General features: G+C 42.2%; 1 long non-coding RNA gene across 1 annotated transcript; it reads left to right on the top strand.

The window, feature by feature from the left end:
- Nucleotides 1–884: 884 nt before the first annotated feature.
- On the top strand, nucleotides 885–10,453 carry LOC110349033 (uncharacterized). Its single transcript, XR_002394731.2, has 3 exons — nucleotides 885–1,326; nucleotides 6,301–6,465; nucleotides 9,738–10,453. It is a non-coding gene; the product is annotated as an uncharacterized LOC110349033 (long non-coding RNA).
- The last annotated feature ends 2,632 nt before the right edge of the window (nucleotides 10,454–13,085 follow it).

Genomic DNA, 13,085 nt, shown 5'->3' with positions numbered 1-13,085 from the left:
TGTGAGCCATGTGAAGCCTGCTCATTTCATTCCCTTCCGTGGTATCCAGAATGTTTTCCTGAGTCTCAGATGCTTGGTGTGCAGACCCATGAGTGGGAACAATGGGCCATTGATTGGGCCCTCATCTGTTTCCCCAGTGCCTTGATTTCTTTGCTCCCTCATTCTGAGACAGATTGGACAATTATATTCCTGGAGTTCTCTAATACTTTCTTATGTTGTAATTTATTCTTCTTTCAGAGGATCTCATGAGCCTTTGCAAGCTGATCTAAAACAACACTATTTTAAATGATATAATACTGTTAGAAATAATGGAAATGAGAATATTTAAATTTACCTGATCCAATAGAAACTTTTTTCTTGATACTTGCTTCAAAAGTTATATGTTTAACCCACTGAGAAAATAAAATCACCTTGATAGTTAGCTAAGAAGTTTGTAGAGTTTTGTTTTTACAGGGTAACATTGGTAAAATGGAAAGAAAGACAAAAATCAAACAGGGAGATAAAAGTAATAGGAGTAAACAGTGATGTGATAAGTTAGGCTGTGAAGAGACTGGCGACAGAGATGTTCATGGAGGACAGCAGGGGAAACAGGGAGAGACACGCAGACACTTGGTGAAGCATGGACCATGGGGGGATGCAAGCGACCAATGGTGAATACTGACATCGCTGGTACTGAGGCCTTGGTGCTTTCTATGAAAATCAAGGTCACTGCATGGGAGAGTATGTCTGACCACTGCAGATTCAGTGTCATGGGAGGTGACATTGTGATGTCTGTGAGTGTGGTGGGGATGACATCAGGAGTGAGCATCACAGTGACCCTTTTGCTGACACAGTGTGGGTAAGTGTGTGGTCCTCTTTAAGAGCTGCTAAAGACAAGTCAGTGTTCAAACACACAATGCACTGATTCACCTTCCCTTTCCCATGGAGAATTCCCAAAAGTGAATCTCTCAGTCAGTGTGTGTGAGGCGTCCTAGCATCACTGCACAGAGCCCAAGTAGGTTATGTCTGGAGTAAAGCAGGGTTTGCCCTGGGCATGGCTGGGCAGGTTCAAGGCCAAGACCAGGTGCCTGTGGCTCTGGTGAGGATGCTGGGTTGTGCAGGTCATGTGGGATCCTGTGGGATCAAGTGTCAGGCCTGGGTTCACACCAGAGTCAGCAACAGTGGAGTCTTGAGTGGCCAGCCTCCTGCTGCCCCTCTGAGGGGATGCCCCAGAGGGCTAGGGCTCCCCCTAGGCCACCTCTGCAAGGTCCCCAGCATCATTTCCCCACCCTGGACCAAGCCTTACATGTGGACCTTCAGAGACACACACCTAAACCACAGCTGGTGGTGAGTCCAATCTCTTTTTTTATGGCTCATCATAATTTATTTTATGTTAAAATGTATAGCTTTTTTTGGTTTTTGTTTTTTTGAAGTAAGTAAAAAGAGAAAAGATAAATACAAGAGTGTTGCTGGCTCCTATTTTATACAAGGATTTTGCCTCTCCTTTTTGGCCTTTACTGTCACCCTGTACAGGCACAAGGGCCACAAAGAAGGAAGCAATATGAACAGACATAAATAACTTTTTGCTTTTTCAAACATGCAATTTGTAAGCTTAGTTTGAACGATTCACAAGCTACTTCTCTATTTTTCCTTAAAAAATAACTCCAATATTTTATAAAGATAGAAAAATCTACAGATGGAATGAAAATGTAAAGTTAGAGGCATTTTCATAAAATACCAACTTTACACCAAATTCACTATTTTTAAAAACCCTGCCAAGTATTTGGACGTATATGAAATGTTTCAAAACCTGACAGATAAGCACTGAGATATGCTTCATTCAATAAACAGAAGTCTGGATTTATAAAACAGAAAGCTGTCTTTTTCCCCAAAGAAATCTGTCATCAAAATTGAAAAGGGTCTCAACGTTACACCAAACATTTAGCCATAAAACCCTTTTGACTAACCAAGTGGGAATAGCTTTTATAGCTCTTTACAGTTTTATAATTAACAAGAATATAATTTTTTTAAAGCCTCAAACTAGGGTACCCTAATCAAGGCAAAAACCTTAAGAAATGGCTTACTGTTAGCGCCTCACTTGTATAGTACTACAAAATGCACAATCACTGACAGAGTGGCATGCTGAAGTGTCACCTTAAACAAAATATACAATAACTGAAATGCTAAAGGCATTTACATGGACTGGATGGGAAGAAAAAAAGCTCTAGGTTCAATATTAAAATATATAATTTGGGGGCTTGATAGTCACACTGTTTTAAGGGAAGCAGGAACGATAGGTGACTGGTTCCGAATTGTAGTCCAAAGAGAGCCCTTCCTTTGCCAAGGATTTCATATAAAAGTAACAGAAACCAAGGTACCAAAAGAGAGAAAGGAAAAAGAGAAAAGCAACTTGTATAAGGCTTTCTGCTGCATGCAGTTCTTTTTTTTTTAAATAAGTGGTGCTGATCTCTGTTCTTTAATTCATATTGCAAATTGTTTTCCAGGAAAAAAAAAATCCCACAACTTAAAGAGGTTCCATTAGAACTTTGAGTGATCACTTTACTACATTTATCCACAGTATCAATTACCTGGCTTGATATTTATGTTGATTTTGTCAGACAACAATTCTGTTTTGATTTTCATTTCTTTGATTAGTATCAAGTTGATTTTTATGTAAATTTGTTATCCAATTTAAATTCCTCTTTTATGACTAGTGGTACCTTTTTGCTTTTTCTGATTTGCCGCCATATCTCTTTAAATATGAAACACATCAATCATTTCTTTTTGTCGTATTCATGGGAAGATACTTTCCAGTTTATTTTCCTCTTATAATATTTCACTTTGGAATACTTTCATTGCATTTATAACTAGAAAGTTGTTCTACAGAAGTCTGAATTAAGATTTCACTAATTCTTAGCCTAGATTTTTCTTAGTTTATTGTTTAAGCTATTTAACTGAATATATAAAGATATATATCAGAGAAATAACTATTTTCCCATTATCTGGCAAATTTTAAAATTAACATTTACTGAGTAAACTTCTGGGTTTTGGTGCAATTGCTATACATATGTCCCCTGTCACCTTGTTTTCTGTCATCTGGGATGTACCTCTGTCTCACCTGCACTGTGGTTTTACTTGTTACCCTATTGTTCTCATTATCTTCAAGCACAGCTAACACCTTTTTGTTATTAGCTTCCCCTCCAATTTTCTTGTCTATTCTCTCACACACATTTTAGATTAACTAAAATTAAATTTAAAACAAAAATTCTGAATTTAGGTAAAGTTTGCTAGACAAAATAACTAGAGAAAAATGGAAATCTCCATAATTTTTACTAATCTCTATAGTTCTCTCTGTCTCTCTCTCTCATTTTCATCCTTGAGATTCTTACAGAGTTATTTTTTGTGTTTCTGATTTTCACTCATTGTGAATAGAATTTCATATTATTGTCTGATTAGGTTTGATGGCACTGCTGACATAGAAAACATTGTTTTTGGTAGTAAAATTCAAAATCTAGGTAGCTATGACTTAACCACATTATAGGAACTTTCACAGTGTTTTGGTGTGTCCTGAGGCCCCAGTGCTTTCACAGCACGGTGGTCCTGGGAGCTCCATGGCTCCAGGTGCCTGGTATAGTGAGGTCCACAGGCTGAGCTGCTACCTTCGTCCCTCACCAAGTTGTAGAAGGAAGTTTTTTGCTAGCTATAAATTGGCCCTTAAGCCATCATGGGCCTATGTTTCCCAGCTTTACTAATCCTTTCTTCCTTTTATATACTTTCTGTCTCAAGTCAAATACGCTTTTTGAAACATCCTTTATAATCTTCCAAGATTTCCTGCCTCCCTGTTTTTGTTCACACAGCCACCTTGCTCAACCCCACTCTGTATCTAAATCCTAGCTATTTTTTAGGATTTAACTGAAATGTTCACTTGTCCACAGAGATCAGACGCAACTCTCCTTGGGTTGTCAAACCACTGTCGTTTCTCTTACTGTGTCAGTTAGGGGGTTTGGGTTGTGGGCAGCACAGCTTATTTCTAACTCAGGCCAAGGAAAGGTTTAAGGAATCTGAGAGAATCAATGGCAAGGAAGAAGCTCAGCCTGCTTTGGAAACTGAGTGTCAGGATAGTCAGGATAACAGGTGAATGAAGCCAAGCCCTTTTTCTCTCTCCTGTTAAAAAAAAAAAAAGGTCAGGGAGCTAAGATAAACTATTAGTATAAATGACAGAAATTAGCATATATATTGAAATATTTTTAAAACAATGGAATATGTCATTTGTGGGTGATATTCTATTTTTTTATAAGAATCCTTTTTGGTTTATGTCTTGTACTGAGTCACTACTTTGAAGATAATACACAGTGTAATAACTTGTTATTCTCTTATTATTTGGTTATAAAATTTGTTTTATATTTCATAAAATAAAGGGAAAAAATCAGCTCAAAATAGACTAAAGACTGAAATGTAGGACCTAAACCTAAGAAACTACTGGAAGAAAGCATAGGGGAAATGGTTCAGGACATTGGAATGGGAAAGGGTTTTTTGGATGAGATCCCAAAGCACAGGAAACCAAAGGGGAAATAAAAAATGGGATTATGTCAATCCAAAAGCTTCAGTTCAGCAAAGGAAACAATCAACAGAGGGCAGACAACCAACAGAATGGGAGAAAATATTTGTAAAATGCACATATAAGAAGGTTTTGACATCCAGAATACATCAGGAACTCCAAGAACTCAATAGAGAAAAAACTTCATAACCCAACTGCAACATGGGCAACAGATCTGAACAGACATTTCTCAAAAGAAGACAGGCAAACACCCAACTGTGCCTGAAAAATGATCAACATCACTGATCATCAGGGAGATATGAATCAAAACCATGATGAGATATCACAGGAGGAATGGATGTTAAGGAAGAGACACAGCTACCAGGTGCCGGCAAGGTCATGGAGGGCTACTCCCAGAAGCACATGCCACCTTGAACCCAACGGTGGCTGCTGTGCCTTCTTCCTGGTCTTTAGCTCCGGAACAGCTGGAAATGGACTTTTCTTACTTAAAAACCACTCCCTGTGGTATTTTATTGTAGCAGCTCTAAAAGCCTAAGACACAACTTCCCTAATGTTCATTTTATTTGTTTTTAAAGAGATTGTCTTTGTTTTCTTTACCTTTATTTATATTCCTAATTCTCAGCTTCTAAAGATTCTGCTCACAAATTATTTTTGTCCTTTAGAGTTTGAGGTTTAAGAAAACAGTAGAATTCTTCCCCAGTGGACAAATCTTTCCCACTTTCTCTCTATGTCTGTGATGAATGAGAATAAGCTAGGAGAAAAAGTGTGTAGCTTTTCATTTTGATTATGAATTTAATCACTGGTTTATACAGACAAAAATTTTAGCTTATTCACTTGAGGATTTCCATCCATTCATTCTTTCATGTATTCATTCTCAAATTTAAATTTTTGTAGCACCTTCTGCTAGAGAGTTGGGAATGTGAGTGGAAGGAGCAGATGGGGGCTGAGGTGAGCGGCAGGTCCAGGGCAGGCAGAAACGTGCCTGGGGCAGTGCAGGGTACCGTGAGTGTAGAGAGCAGGTCAATCAACTTACATTGGAGACTTAGAGCCAGGAACGGAGCCTGGAGGAGGAGGTCAGCACCACATCAAGTCCTGAGGGTCACAGAAGCTGCCAGGTACAGAAGCGGATAGACAGGGCCCGAAAGGAGAGCAGTGCATGAGGCCCAGGGGCAGAATGTATTTAAGAAACGGCACACATTACTGTTTTTATTTAACTAATTTATAGAGAACTTAGTATGTGCCAGACTCTGTTCCAAGTGTTTTATATTTCAATTCATCTAAGGTCTTTTACTGTGTGTTTAGATTGTGGCTGGCAAACCAACAGCCTGTAGATAGCATCCAGCCCACTGTCTGATGGTGTAAAGTGCTGCTCATTGTCATGTGATATCAGCAGCTGCTTTGATGTTACAATGGCAAAGGCAAGAATTGCAGCAGAGAGCATACAACTCATAAAGTCTCAGGGATTGTGATCTGGGCCTTCACATAGAAGCTTGCCAGTTGCTCATGTGGAACTTGGCCTACCAAGGAACCTGGAGGCGGCAGGGACCAGGGCAGGGCTATGGAGAGAGTAGGTTTACAGAAGAAGACCAAGGTACCAGGGCATGGTAGTGTAGGGTGTTGTGGCTGCACCCAATGAGCCACATAGCCAGCAGTGGTCAGCAAGAAATGGTTCTGTCCCCTCAGACCATGGCAGCACTCCTGTTCCACCCACTCTGCATATCTTTGTAAAGCTCTTTTCTTAAAACCCCATACATTTTTTTAAGGGAGAGAAGCTCACCATTGGAAGTCAACAGACCACACAATCCATAAGTGCAATGGAGAAAACAGCTTGAGGACTGAAGAAATGAAAAGTGCAAGCAAATAACATTTATTAGATTTTTTTTGAAATTAACCTGAGCAGAAGGCAGAAATCATCATTCTGAGCAAAGGTATGATTTAAATGAAGCCTGGAAATAGCATCAGAGGAAATCAATGTGTTGTTTCTGTTTTCAACTTTCTAGACTCAGTAAAAGAGGGGAGAATGGGAGTGTTCGACAGTCCTGATAGAAGAGAGACCAGAAGTGGGACCCAGGTGTCAGGGGCCCATGGCCACTCACCTGCCCCTGTCTCTTTCTTCAGAAAGCTCCTCATGCCATCCCAGAGGGTGCAGATTTGGGTCTCCAAGCCCACTCAGCCTCCTCCTACCAGTCATGGAAGGATTAAATGAAGATATTAAAGTTTCCATCCTGGAAAATGAACAATTAAGAATATTACCTTAGCAGAGGGAAAAGACAGTTGGAAAGGAGGAGGATGACACAGGCATGGCTGGGGTCTCTGGCTCCTGACAAGGGTCTCCAGCCAACTGTGTCCCCAAAGCTGGTCCATCCAGCAATCATGGAAGACTCAGAAAGCCTCCTCCTTTGTCTTGCCACCTGCTTCTTGAGAATCCCAAGAGAGTCCCAGTCTGTGTGTCCCAGAGGCAGGGGCCCAGCATGATTCTTGAATGTTAGACCACAGTCTTTTTCTCCCTTTAACTGTACCACTGGATGAGATTGCTTTCCATGAGGTCCAAGAGCATCATGTCCTGGTGGTATTCTGGTCTCTGGGCAGAGGTTTGTGCATGGTGCTGTAGCTGATGAAGACATCGGTTGTAGGTACTCTTATGGGCTGGGTGGACTGGACGGAAGCTCATAGATGTCTCCACGTGACTTCTTGGGTGTATTTGGCTGCTGTTTGCTCCTGTGAAGTTCTGTGCTAGCTGAGGATGAGAGGACGGTGGCTGCAGGGTGACAGGTGGGGATCACAGGAGAATGATTCCCATGTGAGAAACTCCAGGTCTAAGAAGACTGCTGGGCTTTGACAGGGAGAAACATCAAATCCCAGAGGGCAGAGAGTGCATAGATGCATTCCTGAACATCTGAGCTGAGCTTCAAAGTTTAAGCTGGCTTCAGAGGTTTGGTCCTTTCCTACATCTGCCCTGCATAGTTTTGCAGAGACTGAGTTTGGCAGGTAGAACATGTGCCAGAAAAATCCTTATACATTTGGAGTGAAATTGCCCTGTCAATTCTGACTGGAGATTACAACCATTTTTTCCCTCTGCTATGGGGATAAAATTGAACAGTTCTATAAATTATGCAAGCCAGCATTATCAGGAGCCAGAATGCAATTCTGTCCTGAAGATAACAAATACAGTTCTTTACAAGGATGTGATTAATGATTGCTCCCTGTATAAGAACAACTTATGAATAATGAGACCATAGAACACTGTCAGGACTCTTTGGTTTAAAACATAAAGCTTTTGCCATTGTCTCTGATGGATGTGTGCATTGAAATTTACAAATAAATATCAGTTTGTAGACATTCCTCCTACCAGTCTATGTGCTGGAACTCAAGCATGTTTCTTTAAACCTGAAAGATGTTAAATCATGGAAGGTGCTACAGTGAAACTTTGGTTTGCAAGCATAATTGCTTCCAAAAACAGGCTTGCAATCCAAAGCACTTGTATATCAAAGCGAATTTCCACACAAGAAATAATGGAAACTCAGATGATTTGTTCTGCAACCTAAAAATATTAATATAAATTGATTACAGTACTGTAAAATAATACAAAATAATAAGATACAAAATATGAAGAAAAATATATTAACCAGTACTTACCTTTGAAAACTTTCATGGCTGGTGTAAGAGAGACAAGAGAGAGAAGGGTTATTATGTAGGAAGACTTTCACTATCGCTAATGGAACCACTGCTATCTATTGGCTCAGTGGAATCTTTTCCTTTTCATTCAGCTTAACAAGGAAACTATCCAATGACACTTGCTTTTGCCTCTTTTTGAGGATTTTGTAGAAAGGTGACATTGCATTGTTGTTAAACAGATTCATTGCTCACTCTGCTACAGCCTTATTCGGGAGATGCTTTTCTACAAAATTTTGCACTGTTTCTCACATTTTGCACATCCCTCTAATCTCATGTGAAGTAAAGGATTTCTTTGCTGTTTTCTCTTCCTTTTCTGTAGACAGATATTATCTCAGCTTGGGAATCCATTTGTGAGAATTAGTAAACACATGCTGATGCATTATCGTTAACTCAAGTCTGTAATTCACATCAGCACTTGCTCTTTCCACTGTGTGGTTCTGTAAGTGCTGGAAATGCACACTGCCACATATCTACCAACACAGTATTGTACAAAACATGAAAATTAATCAATTTGGAGACCACAAAGTTTTCCCAGGGGAAATCAGCGTAGCTGTTGGTCACCACTGAGATATGAAGTAGAGTTCAGGAAATACGATTGTTTATTAACTTAGAATAGTTTCCTCCCCAAGAAGACAGCATGAAAACATACTGCATTTTAAAAGTTTAAATTTACCAATTAAAAGTAGGCTGGAAGCAAATAACATTAATTTAGATTATTTATTTAGTTTTTTGGTAAAAAAAAAAAAATCAAACCAAACCAGCACTCTGGGAGACTGAGGCAGGAGGATTTCAAGTTCAAGTCCAGCCTGGGAAGCTTAGTGAAACAATGCTTGAAAAAAAAAACAGAAAAGAATGAGTAAAATAATCAGAAAGGACTGGGGATGAAGTTCAGGGTAAAGGCCCTTGATTCAGTCCCCAGTGATTGAAAATAAAAGAGGACAGAACAAAAACCCCCAAATTGCCAATTTTTAGCCTTTAAAAAAATCAGACCATTTAAAAAAACAAGTATTTTAAATATCAACAAGAATTTCCATGTTAAATAATGTGGCCTCACGGCAGTAGTTCAAGTAGTCCAAAAGGCTGCTGGCTCCTGCCTGCATCAGTGTGTCCTGTGGGACACACTTCCCCACTACTGACCCCAAATGTCCCAGGGGCTGTGTGGGTGGTAAATGACCATAGATATGATCAAGTGAATTTAGATTTTTCTGGCCACTTTTAAATTATTTTGGGGAGAAGAAAAATGGAAGTAGGGCGCCCTCTGCTGGTTAACTCGCATAAAAAGAAAACCAGTCAAAATTTCAGAGGTTGTTTTATTAACTGCTGTTGACTAAATCAAAGTTTCAGATATTCTTCCTTAACCATGTCAAGATGATTTTAAATCTTTGGGTCACATTATTATATTCATGTTCAATTTTATTGTTTAGTCATTGTATAGTTTGCTTAATGGGAACTAGTTTATTTCATGGATGGATACCTATAGACAGTATGTTTGTGGATAAGGAAGGGGACTTTCTGCTTCATCTAGATCCTGTATCCAGGGAGATCAGCAAAGCCATGACCACCACTCAAAGTGGAGTGGAGCAACTCAACAGGGTGAGAAAATACCCAAGCATGAAGCATCATACTTGGGCTCCAGGCAAGTGTCTGGTGTTCAAAAATCACCTGTCATCCCCACCTGCATTCTATCATTCATGACAAGGAACTAGAGGGCCCGGCATATCGCTTGGTTTTAAATGCTGCAAACCTATTCTGTTTGTTTTTGGCGATTAGTGAAGATGCATGTTTAAGGGAAAGCTGGAACCTTCTGTTCCCTCCTTCGTCAGACCCAGCTGCAAAAAGCTAGTGCTACCTCTTCCCTGAAGACCACTGAGAAGGACCTCAGCTTAGACTCAGAGTGGGACCCCATCCTGCTGTACCTCAACCCCCTGCAGCTTTGGGAGCCCATATCACAGCCCTGGGCTGGCTGGTACCGTTTCATTCCAACCCTGGTCAGAGACTGCCTGATATTAGAAATTTAGAGAATAGCAAACTACTCACTTCCCTTGTGCCAAACCTCAACTCACTTCCTGTTCCCTTTGAACCCATTTCCCAAACAAAATGCACATCAGTAAGTGGCACCACTGTCTACCCAGGTGATCACCCAAATGTCTGGGAATCCAAGTGGATTCCTTCTCTCTCACTCACCCTCCTCTGATCTGTCAGCAAACCCTGCTGCAATTCAAAGCCACTTGTGTGGGGCCACTGCCACCTTCTTCAGGAGCTGCTGCAGAGGGTCCTGGGGACCTCGGTGTCCCCTCTAGCCTGCCCCTCCTGCAGCCACCCTCCTGAGCAGCTGCCAGGGTGGCACCTTCAAATGTAAGCCAGAGTTGATCCTCTCCTACTGAATTCCTCCAGTTGCTTTCACTGCACTTAACACGATCCCCTCCTCCTTAGCCTTCAGTGGCTCCCACTGACTCTCCCAGTTTGAGTGGGTCTTCTCTCCTTACCTTGCTGCTGTTCCCACCCCGCTGCTCCTGACCCTTCAGGAGGCTGCCCCCTCTTGTTCAGAGTTGGCCTGGTGCTCCAGGGGCTCCGAGGGACCCCACATGCTCCCAGCCTGTCCTCTGGACACTTCACACACCATCCTGCTTCTTTCCTTCCCAGAGCTGGTAGGAGCTGAGTCACGGTGACTGTGCTCTCCTGGCTCCCTACCCCCAGTGGAAGGCTCATCAAGGAAGGACCTTGTCTACCCGGTTCAGGCTGCAGTGAGCAAGGCAGTGCTGGCTTCATGGAGGATACTAACGGGGATACCAACTTTAACATCGAGTGAGACCTGAAATTATTCAAGTTCCATTATTGCAATTCCTGGAGGTTGGTTTGGAAATCAGTCTCACAAGTCCTTGGTCTTTCTAGACATGCTGTGGCAGGCAATCAGCTGGCATGACCTCCCACCACTCCCGCCAGTCTAGTTGTGTCTCTGAGTTGACAAGACTACTGTGTTTACCTCTTATCATCAGTCTTATCACCTCATGTTGCTGTTATGGATGTATCTGCACCTTCTCTATAGACCTGATTATAAATATTACCATGAAGGCACTTACTTGTCTCTGAAGTCTTAGGACGGTGCACTTAAACATACCTGATAGATAATTGGTGGATAAATAAATGTAGGAACACATCCTAAGATGTGTTTCAATCGATGACACCATGGCAGGACACACAGCAGGGAACATCTGTGGACAATGCCAGGATGGTCACACTCTCTCTCTCTCTCTCACACACACACCTGTTGTGTGAAACACCAGCCTGTGCTTGTGGACAGCACGACAATACCACATGGTTCTCCCCACCATCTGTGTCTGTGGCATGCAGACTTTTCTGTCTCATCTTGCTTTGGCCTCTGGCCCTACCTCTAGCCCTCCAACGTGCTTCCTCAGGCTTCTCATTCTGTGTTGAAGGATCTACACCACCAAGTGCTACTTTTGAAGCCCTCTGGACTTTGATGCAGCAGAAGTTAGTCTTTATCCTCCTTTGTGAGCCACACGTTTCACACCCAACACACCAGCCTGTCCTCCCTCTCTTCCACTTGGCAGAAAGTATGCCATGCTTTTGTGGCCCTGACCATAGTCATCAGTGTGTCTTACACACTGACAGGTCCACCTGGGTACTTGAAACATCTGTGACCCACATTTCTGGGAAAAAAGCAAACTGTGTATCAGAAAAGTCTTGCCAGGCCTGACTTTGAGAACATGTCTGTGCTACCAACGAATCCTGACCCAGCAATATTTCTTATTTTTTCTGTGCAACTTTAAAATATCTCATTATTGGTGTTCTGAGACAATTCCACAAGGACAGCAGAAGACAGTGATAATGGCCAAGGTGAAAATGGTGTGCCCTTGCCCATTCGCCTAAGGGTCCTGCCTGGGGCTCTCTGTATTTTAACAAAGTGGGCTCCTTGTGCTGCTTCTGTTTATTCACCTTTGCGTCACTAGAGGGAGGTAGAGGAAAAGGTTTCAAAACAGTGAAGCTGGAAGATACACAGAAACCCAGTGCCAGCTTTGGCGAGTGCCCTGTGCCAGCCCAGGAACAGCACAGACCCAGTGTCAAAGCTGCTGGTCCCCAGGATGGAGGGGAGTGGCCTGTGGATAATTCAGTCAAGGCACCTGTCTGCCAGCACAGCAATGGGAGAGCCTTCCTCCTCTGTCAGTGAAAGGCATTCACTCATAATTGTTTTTTCTGCTCTTCCTTCTCTAAGTTGGCTGGAAACATGCCATGAGAATCACTTCTTTCCTAGTCTCCCAAATGTTCCCTTTTTTATAGGTTGCAGAGTAACATTTTAAAAGTGTTAAAGTTGGCATTCTGTCATGAATCTTGTTGGGAGTGGAAACATACATAGAGTTTCTGTACACCTATCGTATTAGACAGTACGGCAGTGAGTCCAGTCGGGGCTGATCCTCCTCCTCAGCCCTCAAGGGGCTGGTGACCCAGTGTGCGAACTCGGGAAGAAAGATCTCAACTCTGCCAGGGTGTGACTCTGCCAAGCCTGACCTTCCCTCCTCCTGACCGGGAAACAGTGGGGTGACTCCTTTTCTTAGAACAGTTCCTCAGCAGTGACTCTGCTATTCTGGATAGAGTGACACAGGGGTCTTTAGAGGGGGTGATACATCAGTGCCTACCCTTCCTGGTACTTACAAACCCACAAAGAGGATGGAGCTCTAAGTTAGCCCCAGTTGGAGCACTGCTCTGAGGCCATCTGGATGTGTTCCTTTCCACAGCAGAGGGTGTCAGTGGCTCTGATAGAAATGTGCATGGAATCCATGCTGAGGGTTTACTCTGTGGCCCCGTCCCTCAGGGTTCTTCCACTCACTCCTAAGGGCCTGTGCCCCATGTCCAT

This window comes from Heterocephalus glaber, unplaced genomic scaffold (assembly GCF_053883595.1).
Source record: "Heterocephalus glaber isolate CG9 unplaced genomic scaffold, H.glaber_assembly_v1.0 deba00000470, whole genome shotgun sequence".
Taxonomy (NCBI): Eukaryota; Metazoa; Chordata; class Mammalia; order Rodentia; family Bathyergidae; genus Heterocephalus; species Heterocephalus glaber.
This window is presented reverse-complemented; position numbering and strand designations above follow the sequence as displayed.